The sequence below is a fragment of the Lottia gigantea genome, assembly GCF_000327385.1.
Source record: "Lottia gigantea unplaced genomic scaffold LOTGIsca_134, whole genome shotgun sequence".
NCBI classification, from domain to species: domain Eukaryota; kingdom Metazoa; phylum Mollusca; class Gastropoda; family Lottiidae; genus Lottia; species Lottia gigantea.
Window position 1 is genome coordinate 577,149 of NW_008707502.1, and position 6,000 is coordinate 583,148.

Sequence of the window (6,000 nt, forward strand, 5' to 3'; positions counted from 1 at the left end):
ATCTTTACTTGCCACAACTGTTTTTACACATTTTCTAAAGACTTGTACTGCTTTTATTTTCACAAGGGACATTCAATTTGCCACGTTGTCTGAAATTTGTTTTATGTTATGTGTACCTGTATAAGATACTTCTGATCAACTAAAGTTATAACAGAACTTAAGCATAAAAAAGGCACATTAAGATGAGCTTGTCAATAAATGATGCCATTAACCTAGAGTTAAGGTAACATTGGTTTAAAATAAATTGAGTGACGGTACTAATCTCCAGTAAAAGTCATCTATAATGTACTTTGTATTCTTTCAGAAATCAATTAGTTACCATCCTAAGAGACCAATAAATTACAGATAAAGCTAGAAACACCTCCACTAATACTTATCCTCATATCTTCCATCACAAGCAGAACACTGTGGATTTTATCCGCACACACACTTTCCCAACCAAGAATAGCAATAGCTATACAAATAGGTGTACAATTTGAGATTTGTTCGCTTCCCAATAATAGTTTCCTACTTCATGACCCAAGCCAGTGCTTTTTTGAGAATACTATTCTCATCTCACTCTAACACTACCTTTTACAAAATTATATATATACATACATACCAAGTTTTATCAAAATCTGTTAATTCTGGAAAGTGTAAAGAAAAGGCAATAAAGACCAAAATTGATTTGCAAATATCTTGCCAAAGCTATTATGAAAAATGTAGACTGTATAAATTTCAAACCAACTGTAAAGCATCAAGCTGACCTTGGATCTTTTCAATAAGCAATACAAATTTATAAACTGCTAAATGAGCATTTACTTATACTCCTAGAAAAAAAGATTGTCAAGACAAAACCTGTATATACCATACTTTAATAAAACTGTAGTTCATGAAGGATGCCTCCATTCCCAGACAGACTATATAAATGAATAAAGAATCTACATTGTTGATAACTCAGATGGATTCAAAATAGCATTATGCTTCTTTTCATATTAACAGGCAACTCCTGAAACGTATTTCTCACTCTAAACATGAAATCGTGCAGACCATAAGAATCATTCGTGTGGAATATACCAGACATTCAGTGAAATGATCAATATTATCATTCTAAACATAGAAACTATTAAGAAGGTCATATTGCAAATAGCCCACGCACCCCTCTACTATCTAAAAGAGATCAGTTTTAACCGATTTTTTTTAAATGAAAGCCCCAATAAATAACTATCAAGACTTGGCATCAGCACTATGGTTTATCACATGAACAGAATTCAAATGTCATGGTTTATTTAAATATCACAAGCCTTTTGTTTTATTACATGAACTGTCACAACATTAACAGCAGACTGAAATTTGTTCTTATTGTCCAAGACAAAAAGTTGAAAGGTGTATGATACTCTTGATACAGAAAGATGATATAGAGAATGTAACATTTTTTCTTAACTGAACCTTATGGCCTTTACCTCTGATTAAAATGTGCAAGGTATACAATAAAATATAATGTCAACAAGACAGATGTATATCAAGTGAACCATACCACTGTATTTTTTTTCTAATTCTGCCCTTCTCTTCTGGCTCATCTAAATCTCAAAACAATTAATCTGTGGAATACCATGTCTGAAGATATTTTAACATGTAAATAAAACAGAGTAGCTTTTAATTTCATGGGTCATTAAAAACTTGATTCCAAGTGAAACTGAATTCTCTCAAGACTAAATTACATCCACTCAGATTTTTAAGTCTGTAGAAAATAAATTAAAGTTTCATAGAGCATCAGAACTCAAGGGAAATCACTCTTTCACAATTATCAATAACTTCTGCTGAAAGTATAATGCACATCGACTTTTCCCCTTTGTTATTGTACAAGTCAATTTTAATCTTAATACATCTATCAAATCTTAGTCCCATAAAACATTGTCATCATTAACTCTGGTTAAAAAAATGACAAGTTACCATTTAAAAAAACAATTATATTAAGAAATCAAACATGAACTTTAAAATGATAATGTTTTGATGTAAAATCAACATGCAACTGACTAGAGATAAGGTTTAAAGATGGTTTATTATAATTACCAGTGATTGGACAGACACTGTAGAACTAAACATAGATAAAGTACCATATGAAAGTGACAGTAAGTGATTACTAATAAGACAGTAAATTCTACTTGGTAAAAAGAGACTTGATATTAAAGAGCTGTCTCCTCAAATCAGTCACGTCACAATAAGACTTCCTTCCAATCCACCATTTTTTTTTATTCAGATTAGGAAATCATGTGAGATGAGAATCGGAGGTAATTTAGCAGCATGCAGCCATCAATCTCACGCCAAATTGAGTGAAATACTTGAAGGAAAGACTCGAGTGTTTAAAGCATATCTTCAACTAACACATTTATAGCACAAGAATGTTATATTGATTAAATTAAGAAAGTTATAGCCAGTCATTTATCAAAACTATATAATAGTATTTAAGTGTGTAAATTTAAGCCTATAGAATCAGTGTTGTCTTTAAATGTGATTTAAGCAGAATAAATCTGGTAAAATAGATGGGTAAGACTCGTGGCTGTATACTGGTGAACTTCTACTAGTTGATCTAGAAGTAAATTACAACATGGAATCAGTTATTTATTAGACGACAGAATTCTCTATTCATTCTGAATTTCAAATATCATGATTAGAAATTCTAATGTGTCTACAAATAGAATTCACATGCAAAAAATTATACAGTGTCTGATCAGCTTAAAGAGTTGACAAGTACTCAGTTAAAAACACACAATATTCTTTAGTGATTTAAAACCACCTTGCCATAGTAATGATATGATCAGATTTGATGAGATTTTCTTAAGGATCAGATACACAATAGCAATGATACGATCAGAGATTGTCTTTAGGATCAGTTACACAATATTAATGCTATGATAAGAGACTTTCTTAAGGATCAGATACACAATAGTAATGATTTGATCAGAGATGGTCTTTAGGATCAGTTACACAATAGTAATGATATGATCAGAGACTTTCTTAAGGATCAGATACACAATAGCAATGATACGATCAGAGATTGTCTTTAGGATCAGTTACACAATATTAATGCTATGATAAGAGACTTTCTTAAGGATCAGATACACAATAGTAATGATTTGATCAGAGATTGTCTTTAGGATCAGATGCACGATAGTAATGATATGATCAGAGATTGTCTTTAGAATCAGATACATGATATTAACGATTTGATGAGATTTTCTTAAGGATCAGATACAAAATAGCAATGATACGATCAGAGATTGTCTTTAGGATCAGTTACACAATAGCAATGATACGATCAGAGATTGTCTTTAGAATCAGATACACGATAGTAATGATATGATCAGAGACTTTCTAAAGGATCAGATACACAATAGTAATGATATGATCAGAGATTGTCTTTAGGATCAGATACATGATATTAAAGATATGATCAGAGATTGTCTTTAGGATCAGATACACAATAGTAATGATACGATCAGAGATTGTCTTTAGGATCAGATACACAATAGTAATGATATGATCAGAGATTGTCTTTAGGATCAGATACACAATAGTAATGATACGATCATAGATTGTCTTTAGGATCAGATACACAATAGCAATGATATGATCAGAGATTGTCTTTAGGATCAGATACACAATAGTAATGATATGATCAGAGATTGTCTTTAGAATCACATCCATGATAGTAATGATATGATCAGAGATTGTCTTAAGAATCACATACATGATAGTAATGATATGATCAGAGATTGTCTTAAGAATCAGATACACAATAGTAATGATACGATCAGAGATTGTCTTTAGAATCACATACATGATAGTAATGATATGATCAGAGATTGTCTTTAGGATCAGATACACAATAGTAATGATACGATCAGAGATTGTCTTTAGGATCAGATACATGATAGTAATGATATGATCAGAGATTGTCTTTTGGATCAGATACACAATAGTAATGATACGATCAGAGATTGTCTTTAGGATCAGATACACGATAGTAATGATATGATCAGAGATTGTCTTTAGGATCAGTTACACAATAGTAATGATATAATCAGAGATTGTCTTTAGAATCAGATACACGATAGTAATGATATGATCAGAGATTGTCTCTAGAATCACATCCATGATAGTAATGATATGATCAGAGATTGTCTTTAGGATCAGATACACGATAGTAATGATATGATCAGAGATTGTCTTTAGAATCACATACAAGATAGTAATGATATAATCAAAGATTACAGCATTACAATTCCTGTATTTGAAAAGCAGTCTGAATCTGTCTAATATGTAATGTGTAAGTGCTATACTTATATCATATGACAAAAGTATTGCAACATTTGTCATAGTCTTTGTCATTTACATGTAATTCTCTTGATATGTTAGAACTGCACTTAGTTGTTAGAGTGATATTATAAAGCAATAAAATAACTGAGAAAGCAAATTATGCCATTTCATCAGCTAAAATGTTGCCTTTTTTATCACTCAAAATCAAGTTAGCTAAACTAAGTTCTAACAGATTGTTGAGCAAGAAAATTTATCCCTTTAAGCTGTAAGTAAATTGCTTCAATCTCATAATGGAAAATCAATGTATTGTTTCATGAACAATACTAGCTGGTAAAGTATTACAGTTTTGACATCACGTCAATGAATTTAACTTTATATTCCAATAAAGATGCATTACAGCATACTGGTGTATTTGCACCTTAAATCCATCTATCTATTCTATATGAAACAGTGTTTTTGTTTAAAGTGAAAGGAATCAAAATTCATAACAGACTTCTGGCTATTATGTAGGTCTAAAGATTCAATATTGTTGGTAATCAAATATACTTACCAACATGGCCACAAGACATTCTTCATCATAAGTTATTAGATCAACATACTTCTTAAAACTAACAGATCTTCCACGATGCCGATGGCGGAAGTGCCACCACGATAACATAGTTTGTACAAAATAATAGATGTCAGATTCTCGTAAAACCATATCCAATCATTTATTTTTCACAACACAACAATCACAACCTTAAAATTACGATCACTTATATAATAAAATCACAAACTATAATCCACTCTTCATATTTATTTTATCCTCGTTTCATAAACCTTCAGGAAGTCAGTTTGTCATTTTTAAATCAGTTCTCCACTATTAAGTACTTTAATTCCATCAACCTGTTAATATCCTAGATTACTATATACCAATAATATAAACTACACTGTCATGGTTAATGCTCCGAACCATAATGCAGCTTTATCGTTTCCCTTCCTCCTGGAGTTCTCATTTCTCTAATTTCTGATTGCTAATTAATTGTAGAACAAAAAATCTATAATTTATTCCATTGAGATAAAGTATAGATACTGGACTCCAAATGACCTTTAATATAAGGTAGAATATAAAGAAATACAGTAGGAATGTACTGTTATTAATGTTCCAGATTAGAATATCAGACTGTAAAGATATATCTTGATAATCTTATAAATAATTCACAATATACACTCTTAAAATAACAGTATTCCTGGTGTCACATACAAATCTTGACATCTCTATAAAACATGGAACATATTTTATTAGCTACCAGTATCCAATTATGAAAGGCTGGTTGTCAGGATGCTGGATGATGATATAGAAGAAATGGTGCCAAGAGAATTTACAATGGTTTTCATCACAGATACTAAATCTATCAGAAAGACAGACCAGATCTGTAGAATTTTACTTTCCAATGGAACCCAAATCACTATTTAAAAGATACTATTGGAAGAATAAGAGAGCACTACCAGACACAATAATAGAACAAAATGACCATATCAGCACTAATATGTTTAAGACCTTGTTAAAAAACGTCAACAAAAAAGGTATTTACTGAATGTTACTGAATTTATTGAATTGTCATCATTAGTATAAAAAAAAATCCCTTTGTCAAAAAAAGGTATTTGAAAACTATCTTTTCTGGAGTACTGGAGGAAAATTTTGCATGAATTCTGAAAAGA